This window comes from Stegodyphus dumicola, chromosome 2 (assembly GCF_044657685.1).
Source record: "Stegodyphus dumicola isolate Sdum_Otavi_A_Nest chromosome 2, ASM4465768v1".
Lineage (NCBI taxonomy): Eukaryota > Metazoa > Arthropoda > Arachnida > Araneae > Eresidae > Stegodyphus > Stegodyphus dumicola.
The window spans coordinates 229,419,131-229,438,817 of record NC_140769.1 but is presented as its reverse complement, the minus strand read 5'-3'; the positions used below and the strand labels follow the sequence as shown (position 1 = coordinate 229,438,817).

Sequence of the window (19,687 nt, the reverse complement as noted above, 5' to 3'; positions counted from 1 at the left end):
TACGGTCGTGAAAATATTTTTTTTCGGATCGAAAATCCACTTCTAAAATGAAACTGCTTTTCTAGATATGCATTTTAGGAAGTCTAAGGTTCACAAAGTTGTACTAAAACATTGATTTGAGAAAGAATTTCAGCATTTTTATTCCATCTACGTTTCGCACTTTGAAAATAGAAACTGAAATTAAATCATCTGAAGAACTTTAGATAGCTTTTGAAATTATAATAGAATGTAAATACAGAAAGGAAAGTTGAACACCTGAAAGAAATTTTAAAGAAAAACAATTCTCTGATAACAAATTATTCAGTTGCGTTTGAAATATTATTATTGCGTATTATTGCGTTTGGAAAGGTACGAAAAAATTAAGCAATATTCCGAGAACAAATTTGACACTGAGAGAGAATTTTCATGTAATTGCGACAATCGTGTTTCTTTCAAATCTGTAACATTAACAAACAGAATTTCGCTTTCCGAGAACAACTGCAGAATGCAGCACGTGTTTCGATAGGAAATATAATGAAATTGCTAAGAGATGACACGATTTCTGGTAACATTAATAAACACTCGCCTGAACTTCACCGATAGTCATATTCTGTAAGGTGGTCGGTCACCTTTAGAGAAGGCAGAAATCATTTGGAGCCTTAGAATCCGAGTGGTTCTTATGATATGTCGATAAGTGGTCACTTAAGTGTAAGTTAATCATTTAAAAATGACTTTATTTGGACTTTTGATATTTACAAAAGCACTTCTTTTGCTATCAAAATAATATCTAATAGTTATAATGGAATTTTAAAGTAACATACAAATTTCAATTGTTGATATAGATTTCCTTTTTCAATTTTGTTCAAACAATTATAAGCTTTTAAAAATATTTTGATTCTGTTTAGCCTCGTTTTAATTCCAAACCGAAAAGCAGAAACCAGCTCTGGACCCTTTAAAATTGAAATTTCGTTTGAGTTTAAATTTTATTCACTCTTTAGACTTAAGTTTCAGAAGTTGGTCAACAGAAGATATTATTTTTATTTTATAAGAAAGAAGAAACATTTGCGCGATTTAGTGTTAAAATGTATTATCAAGTTGCAAAATTTCAAGTCTTTTTTTAATTTTACTTATTAATTTTTATTTCTCATTTGATGTTATATATATATATATATATATATTATTTGATTTACTTATTTTTCCCCTAGTACCTTTTGTGGAGCTTTTATCTGCATGTGGCGAAACTCGCGAAAGCAGGTTGTGAAACGCTTTCCCAGCATAACACTCATGACAGTTTCAACACTCTGAGGTAAGAAGAGAAGACTCTATTCCGTAATTCCGTATTTCAAAATGATGAAGGAGTTTGTTGAGTTTCAAGGTACATGCTATATGCAACCCCACTTGAAGGTTTTGACCTTGACATGACCTTCTTTAATCCTCACACAAACAGCTTAGCCTGAAAACAAATTAAAGGATTTTTTTTAATTCAAATTCCTTTTGAATACTTATTAACTTTTTACAAAAAATATTAGTTAGATGCATTATATTACCTATGCTACTGAACGTAAATATATGAGAAATAAATGTTATATTATTTTAATAAACGCATTTTTTTTATCTATTAGTATGTTACACTATCTACAATTTACTTTCATAAATTTGGAAGTAAAATTAAAATCATCTCTCTCAAGATTGTGATCAAAAACGATCTCAGAAATTTGTATTAAAGATATATATTAAATATCTTCTGTTATAGCACTGACAACGAAAGTTAGGACTGATCATTGGCGAAGATGTGCAGATTTTAAATAAGCGTAAGGTGACGTAAAGGCGGCAAAAAAGAAAAAGACTGAACTATAGACAATCCCAAAATTTGACTAGCAAGCAAGTTAGCCAGATGAGCGGGCTGCTGCCAAAGCAAGATTTATAAGTTCTGTTCCATAAAAAAAATTAGTTTACCTCTGTTTAGAAAAGACGGATGGCAATTTTAGAATTCCACCTCGTAAGCGCTTCGACGCTGTACGCCAAACAACAATGAAGTTCAGCGAAAAAAGCAATTTGCAGGGTGCGAAAATTAGCGTTTTCAGAGGTTTCATTTTATACCTCGGCTGATTAAAATTGTACGAAGATAATATGGTCGAAATGGCTTCCCACGAATTTTGGAACCCGGGGTTATAATTCTGTCGACAGTCAACTCCCTGCCATGCCGTAGGAGATAATGTTAAAAATAAACAAACAGATAGACAGACGCGCACAGATTTTTATAGCATTGATATTATCCTGCACAGTCAGTAGAACACAGATGGCCTTATAACTTGAGTTGTATCCTCCCCCCCTCCACCTGATTACAACAAGGCAGCACCGTATGCTTATTTATTCTGCTTTTGGAAAGGTTGAATTCTCCGTGATTATTTCGCGCTAAAAAATTCCAATGACGTAAAGCGTCCGCGCTAAAGTAACTCAACGATAACATCTGCGAAGGCAGCCAGGCAAGGATCACGGAGAGAAATCCGCGCAAGATATTAATAAAATTTGAGCTTTCCGTTTTCAGTTTGCAGCCATCTGTAACTCGATTCTTATGTATTTATTTTTATTTTATCCAATCAGGCGTTCCAACTACACTATAAATAATCTCGATTCGTGACAATGATTATCGAATATTTCCATCCAATGACGCCGCTGCATATTTTAGAATTTATTCGAAAACAATTAATTTCTTATCGTTGCCAGTTTACGAATTAAAAACATATTGCTACATTTCTCAAAAACCTTGTGCTATATATATATATATATATATATATATATTACACAAAATTGATTTGTTTTTGCAAAAACAAAGAGTTTTGAAATTTTATTATTTGCTGATTTTGATTATTAAAATTTTTTTGAAGAGGATTAGTGTAAATTCACTGAAGTTTAAGTACATGAAGTAGTTTAGTACGTAGCAGTTCACACACTTTTAGCTGCGTTAAATTTGTTCCGACATTTCAAAAATCCTTAGCAGATTATTTCTAAAATTTTTAAAACCTTATCAGCGTTACATTAGGTTGCGTTGCCATCCATTTACTATCCACAACTGGCCTCGCAAACAGCCAGTTCTTAGAATGCTGCCATTCCCTAGGCTATAAAATCTTAATTTTTTCTTTTAAACTGAATTAATCTGTTATTGTTTAACAAAACAAGCAATTTAGCAAGCTATAAATGCTCTTCTTAGAAATTTAAATATATTTTGTTTTAGTAATAATCTGTGTAATGCTGTGGTACTGTTTAAAATATATTAAACTTTCGATATATTTTAGCTGATAACTTTTAGGAAAATTAGCACTAATATTACAACTGATGAAAGACGTTTGTAACGCTATATATTGATACAGAAGCGTTTGTTTTTTATTCATTTATTTTTTAAAGTTTATAAAATAAACGTAGGTACGAGTAGATATTTTGACACAAGAAACGTCCTTAGTAATGTCCTTTCTAAAATTTGCGTTCCGTTACATTGCGCAACCATACATGTACTTTACTTGGCATTATAAATAGCCATTTCTCAGAATGCTCTGCATGCATGCAGTGCTGCCGCTGCCAAAGATTTCAAAACACCCAAGTATCGTATGGACACAATTCGCGCTAAATTAGATGTGGTGGTTTTTAATCTTTCGCAGAATTGTGATAAAATGAACGTTCAGCATCTTAAATGTGCCATTTATGGTTCAGGCGATACCACAATTGAAAGGGGTGAGTTTACTTACCAGTATGAGCATGAACAAGCCAAAAATCTTATCAGGGCAGGATCAAAACAAACAAATCCCATACTGCTACTCTCACGCAAAATACTGAACATAACTGTGCTAATTGTTACTGTTCACACACTAACCATGTTTCTCAAACTCTCCTTAGCTAATTTCATTCGAAACTTGGGCAACCAAGAATTTAGCTAGACAGCAGCAAAGCCCTTGTAGAGTCATTAGGTTTTTTTGAAGCAGGAGACCTGAAAATGTGCAGTCCCCTCGTCGGGACTCGAACCTGGACCTCTCGAATACGCGCCGAACATGCTGCCGTTGCATCACGAAGGCATGCTGCAAGGAGTGACAAAATGTCTTATATACTCCCACTTTTAAAGTGCTGCTGGAGATTAGGGACTCATTCGCCAAATCTTGGTGGTGACGAATTATTGTCCACCTGTCCACGACCGTTTAGTTTGGGCCTCACTATACAGTCGTTAGTTTTTTCTAAAGCAGGAGACATGAAAAATGTACAATGCTCTCGCCGGAATTGTCGATTACGCGCCGAGGGTGCTACCACGAAGGCATGCTGGGAGGAGGGAGAAAGTACTTAAACCTCTTTAAAGAATAATCATGTCTACCCAACCTCAAGATGCATAATTTAGATAATATACCTCCTCACTCGCATCAGTAATTTGGAAGACGAGTACCTTTGTAGACCAAACTTGACGAATTCCAGGAATTTACGTTAGAATTTGATGTTGACATTTGCTTCATTTCGACAGTCATACGAATGTTACAGACGTATTCCGACGATTCTTGGTTATTCTTTGATTGCCCTTTTAAAACATCAGGTTTTTAGAATCACAATCCCGTGAGGCAACGGTAATTCTCTTTATCCTTCAAATTACTCACAACGTCGAGTCTACTCACATTACATGCAGCTAGTAATGTCTCTTTTGGCCATGTATCCATATAGCACTTATAAGAATGTTACAGGTATTACATTTTGGTAAAACATACGGTCTTTAATATGAAGTATTATACGGTCTTTAATATGAAGTGTTGGCTTGAGAAGTAAGTAGTTTTGGTTGCGTATTATTTGTGTAACACAAATGTAACACTGAATTTTAGCACATTTATTAATAATCAACGAAAATCTTAAGATCATAACAATATTACTAACAATATCGAGAACCATTAGCAGTAGGATATTAACGGTATAAAAGTAGTATTTAGTTAGCTTTTAAAGGTAAATGTAATATAATATAAAGGTGTTTTCATTATGCGAAGATTTAAGCAATGGGCTCTCTAATTGAGAGTTTTAAAGTGTCCGGCGTATACTTACTGTGTCTGGTACATCCTGCAAATTGAATTAATAAGTTCTTTTAGTTTTTCTTCTGAATCATTATAGCTGAAGATGCTATCAGAGGACGTGCAGAATCATTGGTCTTGAGCCACCGGAATCGAGAGGCTTTATTGACAAACCCACTGCAGAATTCATCGTGAAACTACGATTTGGGTCATATCAAAGAGAGACATTATTACGAACGTTTCTATTTCTGTAATATCAGAGCACGTCGTCTCACATCTCTTAACGATCCGTCGGAGATAAGTGATTCCAACTCGGGTATACGAATACCGCAATTTCGTGCTCTTTTGAAATTTCATGAAACTGGTATTTTCTAAGGTAAAATACCGGTATTTTCTTTAATTTAACTTATTGGACATCTACTGTTATTTGAAATACGTATTTTGTATTTATCGATGTTAGCAGTACCAACATAAATCATTTTCTGTCTCGCTTCACGATTTTTTCGCCAGTACCTCACAGCAGTCTCGAAATAAATATAAACGAAATTAATTAATAAATATAAACGAAATGAATATATTTATTAATATTTTAATCTTTATTTTATTATTTGATATAATAATAACTTTGTTAGTTGTGGAAGATATAAATACAAATTCCCATTGATTAGATTGATTATTTAGATTATAACAGAGTAAATGAGAGCTATCTGTCAGAAGGAGGGATACTTTCATAGAGAACATTTTAAAGAAAACTGGATCACAGCAACGTTATATATAGAGAAAATCACGAAATTTTGCAAACTATCAGTCTTTACTAATCAGCCTTATAGAATCTGAAGCCGGTCAAACTAATACTGTTTAGTGATTTACTGGTCAGCCATTTCATAGGACTAAAATTCACTTGTTTCAAGCCGTGGAAATACTTCGATCTCAAATCACATATAATAATAAATACATAACAGCGTAAGGTACTGTAAAATAACGAAAGCAACACTTCAGAATCTTCGGACTGAATCAACAACGAATTATTTGGAACATCAAAACTTAATTTAACCTGCGTATCAAATTTCGTACTTCTACTTGGAGTTAGCTATTAGAAGCGAAACAGAATGTACACATTCGTTTATTGCAAAAAAATCTCCCAATAATATAGCAACTACAAAAATATTTCGAGTAAATGGATAGTCTTTATTACCTAAAACTCCAGGTGGCTCATAATGATTACTTAATTCGATCATCCATCATAATCTGTCATGTCAACAGCTTTCTGTAGCCTTCGCGTGTGACGTCACGCGTATTTCCTCAGAGAAACGTGTATTAACTCTGAAGAAGAAACCAAGCTTAGCTGCCTGTCAGATTTGTGGAAAACTGCAAAAAACAAACGAGAAAAATTGGATTATGTTTGTTTGTGATCTTTTCTGAAGATCTCTCTCAAACTACAAACGCTCGTTAAACCCATACTATAGCAGTTTTCATATGCAAATAAGGATTTTCTCGCCTTTTCGATGCAGAAGTGAACTTAAAGAAAAAGTGATGGTAGTAAGATACGTGAAAGGCATGGTCATTTTTAAAATTCCCCCTTCTGAAATACATTTTAACGCTGCTTTTTTATTCAAGGCACAGATTTTATTTTTATAAATAAATTTTTTAAAGATAGAAAAATGTAAATCACTTTTACTCAGGTTTCAAACAAAATCCTTATGCTTTTTTGATAGAATCTGATAGCTTCTTTTCTTCAAGGATAAAAAATATTAAATTCCATACTTCTAATAGAAATTCCTCATTTAAGGAAACGAAAACAACAATAGCTTAGCAGTTGTATATTCTCTGCAAGTTTTTCCATGATTTTCAGAAAATTTTGTTTTTCTAAGTGTTCTATTATCGCTTTATAGAAGCGATGCTAATACCCGTGTTTTATAAGTTTTTACGAAAACTACTTACGCTCAGAGGTGTTACGATCACCAGTAGATTTCCGGGAATCACAAATTTCATGTGATTCTGCCCACGGTTCTATGTCGCTTTATCCACGGTTCTACATGATTTTGGTTTTTTTGTGAAGGTGGTCCTCTTAGAGAGTTATTTTCAATATCGGTGTTTGTTTATGTTTTCAAAGATATTGCATTTTCTAAGGTGGTCATACCGAATGGATTCACTACATACGGTGTGCTTAAAAGTCCTTACTCGGCTTTTTCCAACTGTTGGGCCTAGACACAGTAGAACTCCAATTATCCGAATCAATTGGGACCGCACCCCATTCGGATAATCAAAAATTCGGATAATTGGATTTTTTTCGAAGAAAGGGTCTACGTACATTTTAATTAATCACTGTATGTTGAAAATGGGGGGGGGGAGAACTACTTTTAAAGAAAAAGTGGTTTTAATTAATTAAAATGAAAAGACAAAACTTTTACGTACATATTATTTAGCATACTGTAGCGTATTTACAAGTGCTGAAAGTCTTTGCTTGCTGAACATCTCGGTCAAAGTAAGCTGTTTGAATGTCTTCATCCGTTTTCGGGCAGCCAAGTCGCGCATCCGCTTGACAATAAGAAGCTGCATGTGGCCACACTCTTAATTTTTTTAGTATTAATTATATTCTAAAATTCTGAAAGTTATTCGGATAATCAGCGATTCGGATAGTCGGAGTTCGGATAATTTGAGTCGCACTGTACTTTCAATTACAAAAATGTTTAAAATGATTCAAATACTCGTATTTTGGCTTTTTAAATAAAAAAAAAGAACCAAGTTCTAAAAACTACAAAATCTAACATTTTATACGTTCTCCCGGAACCTATAAAAAGGCACGAACTTTTTGCAGACACGATGTATATTTGAACTGACTGAACATGCATGCTGGCCAAATGCATGATGTGAAAGCTGCTGTTGGGGCCCAAACACTTTTTAAACAGAATTTAAAAGCATTTAAAAATGTAAACTAAATTAATTTCACTTACTGAATATTTATTAAAATGAACATAAATAATAATAATAATATTACATAAATATAACAAAAAAATCAAATTTCTATTTATTTTCTAGCTGAAGTCTGAAATATATATTTTTTACCCATTGCAGTTCAAACTCATTGACCGCTAAATATTAAATTTTTTACACTGACATTTGTTTCAGGTAATTCCAGTATATTGAATGAACCGCTAAATAACTTACTTGAACCGGAAAATTAGAAATTGCAGAATACTGAAGCGTCACCAGTTTTGGTTTGGCATACTAAATTTTCCTGACTCTACCAATGTATGAAATTCTATCATCTTACCCTAGTCACGTGGCTTAGCGCAGAAGCACACATTGACAAACACAAGCCCCAATCTATTCATTCTTTTCCCCTTTAACAGCAGTCACACACTTAATCTCAGCCCGTCTTATGTCTCTAAAACTTTTTTTTTTAAATACTTATAATGTGACTTTCGTTTTCAATGCTTAAAATCATCCTGCCCCACGTCAGCTACAATCTCGCAACTGAAAAAAGAATTTCGCGTTAACTTTTTTTAATTAGAAATTTGAAATATGCAAATATTTTGTTTCTCTTCTTAAATAAAAATAATATCTATTACCATTAACTCATCAAATTGAATCTTTACTATTGAATTAAACAAAAACTTAGTTCTAAAAGAATTTAAATTTTGAGAGCTCCGACATTCGTTTTAGCATTTGTAAAATGGTCTAACAGAACAAAGAAAAAAAAGAGGAAGAGGTTTCCATTTGTACCAGTACCACAAAATATCATTATGACTATTCTATTTTTTGTGGATGCAGAGCATATTGTATATGCGAAAAGTATAATTATTTATTTTGCAGTTGACATAGAGATGCTTATGCACTTATTTATAACAACTGTGCTATAATATTAATATTTGCTGAAAAATATTCTTTAGAAATCAAAGAATTAGCACAAAATATGTTTTAGAAAATATTTTTTAAAAAGTAAGATTATCTGTTAAATAAAAAAATTTTGTTGAAGATACTAAAACAACAAGAATCGATATAAATCGCAATAACAGTTTGCAGGATTAGTTTCGAAACAAAGCTGCAGGAGCGAAAACGATGAAGGAGAAGTATAAACTTAGCAATAACAATAGACAAAAATTCAAGAAAGATCGTACTAAGGAAAGGAACAAAGCTACTAATATCATGCATTGACAACAAGGGAAAATAACTATGAAACACAATAAAATAAAGATGGATTAGAACTGGAATGAAAAACTAGAATCGAAAGATTTTCAGGAATATGAAGCGTCTGTAGGTAATCTAATTAGACACTGGAAAATTTTTGTTTAAATAATTTTGGCTGCATAAAAACAGAAATTGTGATTTTTTGATGAACAATATTAAAAAATAGAGCGTTTATGTGTTTCTTTCTTTCTAACATATGTTTCTTGCTTTTTAATGCAAAGTCTTTATTAAGTCGCAGTGAAAAAGAATTCTGTCTGTTCCGTTTTCTATAAGTATACAAAGTTCAAAAACATAAAAATTTCCAATTTTGGCCACCACTGTATATTCTTGGAGTTAATGTCCGTTTAAAGTATAGAAATGCGAATTTTATTAGTAGAAGAAAAAGTAATAGAAAAGTTTAACTTCTGTAAAATATGTGCAATTTTATAATTAACTGGTATAAAGAATACTGAAAAAGTAGATTCTATGTAACTTTCGCAACTAGTCTTGCAAATTGCTACAGCTTACATTGACTCTTCTGTCTTCAATATCTGTACTACTTTCAGTTAATATATAAACGGACTTTTTAAATTATTCATTTTTTGATACTTGATTTGTACTATCGAAGATAAACAAATATCTTATGCATGGTCGAATCACAAATGCTCAATTTTTATTACAAAGCCAGGCTAGATTTTTTATATAACTTGAATTTAGAAGCCCTCTTCCCCGCTTTGAAAGAAGAGAGCTGTGTGCATGCATGCATTTTTCGTACGATGCATGAATGCCCCATATATAGATACCTTTTTCATGCTGAATTGGCAACCAGAATCAGATCCTCCTTATTTTAGTTGAGCGTTAAGGTTTAAATACGTGGATGTACTCAATGGAATTCTAAAAAATCACTAGACATATATATATATATATATATATATATATCATCGCTTCCTGGAATTATATTTCTACTTGATTAAAATTTCCGTTTAGAAACAGATTAGCGCCGGAGAAAGAAGACGAAATGAAGTTGAAAGCGTTTGGGTGGAGTTCTTTTAATAATCGTATATAAACCTGAATGCAAAAAAAAAACAGATTTTTTTTTTTTTTAAGTCGGAAGTTTATTGCCCTTTTACTGGGAATTTCTGCAGCTTTCGTGTCTATCCAAAAAGTGACGTGCGAATATGGTTGAAAATGGAAAATAAATTGCGGCTGTACATTGCTTGCTTGTTTGCTACTCTTCTCGGAAAAACCTCACGTCATCAAGCCCATAGTGTCATGTGACTATCATGAACAACCCACCTTCATCCCCACCTTCCGAAACTACGTTGACAGAAATCAATACAAGCCTTGCAGCTCTTGCACTTAATAATATGCATACCCGTATTTATCAATAAATGTAGCTTTAAAAGTGCAATTAAAGTTACCAAGATTTATAATAATGCTTCATAAATTACTTATAAAAAACAGTATTATTTAACTAATTTCGTATACTCGAGTCTAGAATGACTTCTCGTATAGTTGATATATTGTAGTTATTAAAAGCATCTAACTTTAAAAGGTCGACGTATCCTCGCATATAAAGGCGAGCGGATTAAAATGTGTTTAAAGTTAGGAAAAAAAATCCTTCATGATTAGTCTCTAATTTCATTGTGCCTTCAGATGGGCTTTTGTATCAATTATACTCATAGTGCAAATGTTTATAGTATTTATCTTTTACGAATGCAATGAATTATATCGCATGCATTACTGCATTTGATGGCTTCTACGGCGCCAGTGCACACCTTAATATGAATATTATCTACAAGGGGAAATCAAAATTTCAAACCAACAGTGGCCAAGTGGTTAAGACCGCTGAATACTAGAAGTTCGGCCTGATTGGTTTCGATCTCAGGCGCACGAGCTGGTTGCATGTTAAGTTTTCATGGTTTTCTCGGTGTGTAATGTGAATACGAGCCAATTTCTCTCAGAAAGTCCTCGACAAAGGCATCCATTATCTTGGGCAGACAGCTCTCGTGGATACAAAGCATATACGAATAATCTGTTCCCAAACTGCAAACTTCTTACACTTAAGTGCAGAATTTATTATTAAAAAAATTTAAAGTACTTAAGAAGTGAATTTTAAAATTATAAAAATCATATAAACATTTTGCTTCTTTGCTTGGACAAAAATATCTTTTGTAGTCAAATTCTGAATCAAATCTTTACTCTTGAATAACACCAAAATTCAGCTCAACGAATTTCAGTTTTAAAAGTTCTGACGTCTGTTTTGCCCTCTTTTAGAGCATGCAACGATTGAAAAGTATACTATAATTGGAATAAAATTATATTTATATATAAAGAGATTTGTAGTCTCAATGCAACTAAAAAACGTACCATATAAAAGAAGTAGAATTAGAAATTCGAGATCAGTTTATTACGGAGTGTTAGAAACACACTTTGATTAAGAGTACTTAATGTCATAAAATATAACAAATGACACAAAACATTAAAAAGACCACATAAAATGACTTTTTAAATGATTAAGTTAACGTGTATTTAACGACGTACTTTTTTTATTACCGAAATAAATGAAATATCTTTTTCATTATCGATTGGTAATCAACGTCCTTTATCCAGGACATGATTTTATCGGAACAGAATAATACCTCTGAGACAGCACTTATTGTACCTTAGCTGAAAATTTCTGTCAGATCTTTCCACTGCCCACGGATTCTTTTCAAAAGACATACTTAAACTGTATTATCGTACATATTTGCATCAAAATCAGGCTCCGAATCTGCAGTAGTATCATTATGTGACAGTAACTATATTAAAATATGCACGCTACGAATTTTGTATATATGTAAAATATTTTAGTGAAATTATGTTTAAAATTATAATAGTTCTTGTATAATGAAATATAAAAAGCCTTAGTGTGAAGCATCACCAGAAAAATAAGGTTACAGGAGCAAGCCCATTGAGGTAAATGACAACATAGCACTCAGCTGGCTATGTTTTTTGCGACTAACTTTTAATCGCCAAATTTGGCGAGAAATAACCAAAAGTCGTTCAACGTGCCGAACTTTTGGCACGATTCCTATGTAATTGTAATTGGTTCGATCATTACGTAACTTAACCGTATCCGGCTTATATGTAACTGTATATGCCTTCCAGTAATTTCGAGAAATCGAATGTACTGGAAATTTCTCGACGGACGGAGTAAAAGTATATAAAACCGGAGAGAGTATCAGTTCTCAGTTGTTAGTTCAGTTAGTGGTATTGAGAGATTTTCGTGCGAGCTTCGTTCTTTAGGGGCACTTTGCATTGGGTTGTATTTAACGCTCTTAGTAGTTTCAAGCGTTAACTACTGATTGTGCTCTGTCATACTGAGAAGAGCTGAAAGACTACTTCTGTGAAACGTTCCAGACCTGGAACGTGTTTCTTTTGGGAAAATAAATTTCGTCAAGCTATCATCCGTTCTGTACGCACTCATTTCATTATTGATCCGTACGCACGTAATATATACTAAATTTCTAGTAAGATCAGAGTAAATTTCTTGAAACTGAAACTGAAAATATTAGTCGAATTAAATATTAAACTTTTTAAGTAATTTTAGAAAATTTACTACGTTGTTATGCTGTATAGAGGGAATAATTTTCCTGCAATCAAAATTAGTGAATTCTTCCAGTCCTTTGGTCTAAATGGTATAAACGCGCAAAAAATAATTTAATTAAAGATTCTAACTAATTGCACTAAAACGTGTTAAAAAAATTAGTTACCACAATATGTAGATTTCGGGATACATGGAGACAAGTGTATATTCCAATAGCCGGTGCAAACATTTCGTTGTTCAATTTACATATGGTATCTAAACCTTTAAAAGGAAAGATATCGGTCAATGTTTGTCACGGGAGTCAAACTTTTTGCATTTTGTTTTTTGTCATGAATACAAAATTTTCTTAAACATAAGTATAGGGATCGGGAGGTGGATTTATGGAAAGTTAGATTTTGTAATTTTTAATAAAATTAACTTTTTTTGATTTAAAAAGGTCAAAACATGATAACTTGCGCCATTTAAAACATTTTTGCAGGAGGAAGTGCATGTCTAAGGCCAACGGTTGTGAAAATAAAGGCGGGTAAGGACTTTTGTGGACACGGTGTGTAAGTTAACTGCACTAATTCACTTTACTGGTTGAGTCCGCTAGAGGAACTTGAAACTTGATAGATAGGTGGGAAAATTCTAGAATATTTTTCATCCTGAGAATGTTAAGTTTTTGAGATTTAAGGGATTTTTAGTGCTCATGAGATTATTCATAACATTTCAGAATTAAAGGCGAAGTCTGGATGGCCATTTCAAAAGCATATCTTTACCACAAGAGTTCCGACAAAAGTTTGAACTTATCGACAGCAATGTAACTGTAAATATCTGGCTAAAAACTAGCATCTGCTACCTACAGCGAAGTTTCGCGATAGGGATTAAAATATTGCCTCAAGTAACATGACAACTCAACAACCCTAGGACCTCAACATACATTAGCGTGAAAATTATGGAATGTCCACCCTTCGTTATAAGGAGTTTCGTTATAAGAATTTCGTTAAGGAGTTATCACTCATTTAAAGAACCTCTCATTACACAAAATTACGCAGTTCGGCAATTCAAATTTTGGTTTCTTGATGACTAGAAATAAAAAGCTTAGTTTGACCTGTTACATTTCCAACTGTCTGGAGCAGTTGGTAGGTTGTGTGTGGGGAGAAAACTATATGAATCCACGTATTTCACGTGGATCCACGGATTTCCTATGAATTCACATGCACGTTATGGTTGACACCGTTGAAGAACAGGATTTGTTTAGCTGGCATTCATTGGGACACCTGATTTGTCTAAACGTTTTTCCGGCAGTTGAACGCTGTATCCGTATTCTTTCTGATGAGCTATATCCGTTCAGCTGATCTGTCGTTTCGGATACAAGTGAGGTACCCTGTAGTTCATTTAGACAGTAAATTGCTACACTCCAGTACGTGCCGCTTCATCCGCCGTTCACATTTTCCGGCTCTAGGTGCTCTGCAAGTTCCATGCCATTCGTTTTACATAATTCCATTTTGCCATTCAAAGTACACTTCACTACAGAAGCAGGCAAAAAGTTCATAAACTGCGCAATATCTAATACGGTAAGAAGACAATAATTGTACCTTTTTGTAAGTCTGAAAAATAACTCTGTTTACTTATGACAACCAACAAATGAAATATTTCTCGAATGAGTATAACATCATTTACATGTTTATGAAATCTGTTGCTGACATATGCATTACGTCATTAATTATTTAGGGCTGGTGTGAAATGTAGAAGGTAGCTCACATTAATGTTACTCGACTCCGTATATATTATTTTTCTGTTAATTTTATGCGTCGGGTTACGCATTATTCTATCTGACCCGTTATCGATAACAGAATTTGTATTATTTGGTACTGTCTTTCACAAATACGCAATGGTGTCTCTGCTCTCTTTATAAATTCAACTCATTGGGTGGCATAATTTTTCTTATTTGTTCGTCATAAATACGTTTCAGTTGACTGGTTGACTTTTTGTATGATTTCCAGGCTCTTGTTTACAACGTGTAATGAATCTGCTATCAAAAAGGTGGAGGCGATAAATAGAAAAATAAAGATATCAAACTAGGTTGAGAAAAACTACGTTTATCGTTCTTTTATAAGCAATATCTAGTTTCACGATCTAGTGATTTAGTGTAAAAATACAAATCAAAATTCTGATTACCGGTACCTGCAGTGTTTTTTTCCGCCCTAAATAGGTATGAATTATTCTATTATTTTTTTAATGCGAGCTCGATTTTTGTGGTGTACTCATTTACCGAACTGTCAAACAGAACATGTAATTTTTAAACAAAACATCCCGGGATTCCAATAAGTAGATTCATTTTTCCCGAAAGTTTTTTTTTTTTAAAAAAAAGGGGGTTGGAAAACTTTACGCTCGGTAGGATCAAACATTTCAACGTTGATCAAGCAAAGAATTCTGCAAGAAAACACAATAATATTTTTCTGTTCGTTTTTCTGTTCTTACCGAACATCTCGTTTTTGTAAAGCTTAATGACGCCAGTGAAATCAACAGTTACGGTCTACAAAAGATATTTTTAATGTCATAAATCAAGCTCTGATTTTCATATAAGTTTTTTTCTTTCTTGGAATGTAGAGTATAACAGCTATCATTTGTCAATATTTCGATGTTTTTTTTTTGTGCTCTTTCTTTAAACTTCTCTTTTACCCTGTTATTTAAGAAGTTTCCTTTCTCTTTTGTCAACAGATGATCCAAAATCAGTTTCAAAAGAATGTGAATGTGTAGTAAAGAAAAGAATGAAGTTTGCGAGATAATTATTTTCTCTATTTAGGGTTTTTTATCCTTTCTCTCTATTAAAAATAACAGTTTTGAATATAGCAATACAAATGAGGGATAAGAGGAGAGACGCTTTTGTGGAGCACCTTCTAAGCGAAACTGACTGATATAGGAAAGAAAATGGTATAAATAATGATGCAACTAAATCCGAACATTGAGATTTCAAAACTGGGTCAAGTACTGATGTTCAGCAATTTTATCTACTCAGCAGCGAAAAAGAAATGCTGCATGAGAATTCGTATTTTACAGAAAAATAACAGATGGTTTGTTATCAGCTCGAAGATGTTTTGATTTTACTAATAGTAATATTGTGCACTGGCAAAATAAATATTGTTGTCATTTCACTTAAGAGAAAGTTTTCCTGCAAACCTTGTGCGCACATGATCCAGTAAGAAAAATTCTCCATCTTGAATGAATAAGTATTTTCTCAATAAAGTAAGTGCCAAAGACATGGCGTTAATTTATAACGAAGTAATATTATATGTTTTCTCTACTGTTTGACTTTTTAAATATACTTTCCAGTAAATAATATATGCTTCCTTACAATATGAGCTATATTCACCAAACTCGGTATGTACATATCGTTAGGAGCAGGTATGCAAATGACCAGAAGTTTTGTGCAAAAAGTGCTTTGTGGAATATAGGGGTTACAAGATTATATTTTAGCAAGTGTTCACTCCTTGGCAGGTATATAATCTGATATTCACCTGGGCGCAGAACCAGTTTGTAATGCTGGTGCTTAAACTATCTTTAAAGGTAGATTCACTTTATGGTACTTCAATAGGAGCTACTTTCTATAAATGTCGGCGAATTACCGCGCTGACTGATCAATTTACACAAGCACAAACTAAATCCAAATAAACTTGTGGGTTTCAGCTTAGATAATTTACAAAAATAAATAGCCGAAAACGGTAAAAATGAGCTGACCTACCTTGAAGTTTACAAATATAAAAATCAATTCCACTAAAACATATAAGCTTGTTTTATCCTCAGCTGAATCACTATAGACGAGGCACTTGCCAACCTCAGGTGGCAATGAGAATCGATGCGGCTTCTATCCTATGTTTAGCTCTTTCCAATGCAGAACGCTAGCAGTTGCGATGAGAGAAACCGTTCTTCGTATAAGAAGGTTAGCTATAGTTAAACTTCGTTAGCTTTGAAAGGCTCATCCTAGTGCTTTTGTAATGAACGATTTTGTCCCAAATTCCCTAACTGGCTAGTGAATTCAGTAATATTGTCAGCAAATTGCAAATTTCTTCCCAGTATTTCCACCATTATAGTCCAACTATGTTCCCTAGACCTTATATTGCTTTCCAGTATGGTTCCCTCAGGCGTGATATGGGAAACAGGGATTGCCATATTGTATCTGGCGCCCTCAGCGAAACTTTTTCAGCACCCTCCTTTAAAAGCCTAAATTAGCGAAATCATGATAGAATGTGTCGCAAAATTTGCGGCTTGATATTCTTGAAAAGCTGTGACTATTTGGCACGGCAACCTCCTGCGGTCGAAAGCGGTCGCCCTGCTTTGTTTCCTCTTAAGGCCGCTACTGCTGGCGACATAGATTAAAATATTTCTAAGGTGCAACATATATTGAGCGTTGCCTTAATGCTAAATAGCTGCTGGAGGACTTAGCAGCAAATACAGGTTACATAGAATAACCGCTTACTGCAGAATATTGTCGTAACCTGTGAGAATCGTCAGACTTTCTTAAAGTTTTAGAAGTTATATTAGGCGTCAGAGGACATTAATTGTCCCAGAAGATAACTACTCAAGCTATCACGCCCAGGTGAGATAACCGCGTGCTGCTCGACAAAACTGAGGAATCAGAATGTTGACCACACCTCTTCCATACTCATACTGCTGCAATGGTATGAGAAAGGAATGGGATTCGTCGCTAGAGATAGCATTCGGTCGGACATGTCCAGGTTGGCTAAAAGAGATACCAATTCAGACATCACTGCCTTTTCGAGATGTTAGCAGTAGCTTTATAAGGTATTTCTCCCGCCTTCCTAGCATGTCTTCGTGCTGTGGTGATCTGCATACTGGGCGCGTATTCTAGAGGTCCGTGGTTCGATTCCCGGCGCAGGCGTTGCTCATTTTTCACTTCTCCTGCTTCCAAAATACCTAATGTCTTTACAGCTTACTTAATGGAAATCAAGATCGAAGAAGAACTTCTAACTGGCGTCTTCGAATGGTATCCCGTGATAACGCAAGATATATAGAGGATGGCAAATGCCTTGGAAAAGATGATAGTGATGCCACTGCTGCTCTCGTTCTTCTTCCCTTGATCCTAGGATCCTTCTCGATGTGCCTTCCGCCCTAATATTGAGGCGGAACTGCACAGTTAGTGCGTTGGTACTATACCTGTACTACCAGTGGTGAATTTCCAGAGTTACGCCCACATCTACCTGTAACAGTGTTTGTTACTTTATGTAATCCACTGCATCACAAATTAGTGTCAAATAAATTTAGACAAGAATAAAATTAAAAAAAAAATCTGATGTGTACACCACATGACTTCCTTGTACGGAATATTAAATTATACGCAATTTTCCTATATTTCATTTAAACATGTTGAATTAACAGTTAACGAATTTTGAATTAAATCTACTTCGTCGATAACGCATAAGCCACAATAGAATAAATTCACTCTTTAACGTTCACTACATTTATTTACCATAGCGGCACTTCGGCGGTAGGTTCACTTAACAGTGTTACATCTTATTCATTTTATAACTCAGTACACAAAATTATATCATCTGGAGAATTAATACAAATTCTATTCAAATACTATCATAAATCTAAAACTATGTATAAAAGAAATTAAACAAGTAAAAAAAAAACAGTTTTTCACAGACGATTCTCGCCGCTTACCTAATGAACAAGCGCTACTAATTAATTCAGGCCTCACTTCGCGGCAAGGCAAAAATAGATAAAAATTCAAAATATTTTCATTAAAAATTGAAAGATATAGAAAAACATAAAACACCAAGTACAGTTAAAACAATTTTTACAATCAAAATTATAGTTTCTACGCAAAAACAAGCTAATAACTTAAATGACAATTCCAGAATGAATTAAGCATAATTTAATTCGCAATAATAAAAGAAGACGTTACTTTGTTGTTGCGAAGCTTAGTTTCTGTAGATTGGAAACAAATCCATTATGCTGCTAAGTTTCAAATGTAAACAAACATGGCTGCTATCGTAAACAAAAGTTAGGCTTAGCCGCACTGAAGAAACTTCTGAATTGTTGATAATTCCACAATTATTACATGCAGACTAAAGGCATAAAAATCTTAACCGGAAGATAAGAACAACATAATTCGATCATTTTATAGCAAAAAATTCATAATTTACAAGCATATAAGAATAAAGAAACTGAGCTCACTGAGCCGAATTGGTGCGGCCGATTGCAACCAAAATGGGAGGTGCACATCTACATGTTATAGCAGTCCTATATACAACATTTCAACGTTCTGAGGCTACTCATTTTCGAGTTATGCGAGATACGTACGTACATGCGTACAGACGCGACGAAAAAAATCTCTTCAGTATTCAATTTAAAACAGTTTTATAATTTTTTTTTTGGGGGGGGGAAAGATTCTTTTTTCTGTCCTTACGTACAGATGTCAGGCAAAAACATCGTTAAATTACATTCTATAGCGGTTAAAATGGATATTTTCATTGAACTATGATACCCGAAATTTTTCGCGATTACAATACTTCCTTTTTACTTCTTATAAGGAAGTAAAAACACGGTTGTGTTAAAGTATACGCACCAATCCACACAGATAATAAATTCCGCGGCTGTGCAATGTAAGGATTCAAAAATATTAAAAAGATCCCTCTATAGTCCTTCTTAACGTTAAAAATAATTTTTAGGCATCGATGTGAATTTCGAAGCATAAGACTGATCAATAAATAAGGAAAAAAAAACATCTTCCTTCAGAAGATGCTTTCAAATATATCTTCGGACCTTAAAAAAAGATTGAATCTTTTATTATGGCTAGAAACTTCAAGAACTCAAATGCCTTCTTGAAGTGTCTCACAACTTTTCAACAAGAATAGAAAGTCTGAAGAGTCTTGATGTAATACTTGATTTTTTCCCTTCTCCTTCTACTTCT

At 33.7% G+C, this 19,687-nt stretch overlaps 1 protein-coding gene across 5 annotated transcripts in view; it reads left to right on the top strand.

Annotated features, from left to right (window-relative positions):
- Positions 1-19,687, top strand: part of LOC118184426 (uncharacterized) — a 235,469-nt gene that overhangs the window by 164,616 nt on the left and 51,166 nt on the right. For 4 of the 5 annotated variants that reach the window (XM_085811864.1, XM_085811865.1, XM_085811863.1 and 1 more), the window contains exon 2: positions 1,185-1,285. The exons of the other annotated variant lie outside the window; for it this stretch is intronic. The gene's annotated coding sequence lies outside the window, so the exon portion shown is untranslated. The remainder of the gene's footprint in view (positions 1-1,184; positions 1,286-19,687) is intronic. 5 annotated transcript variants of the gene reach the window in all.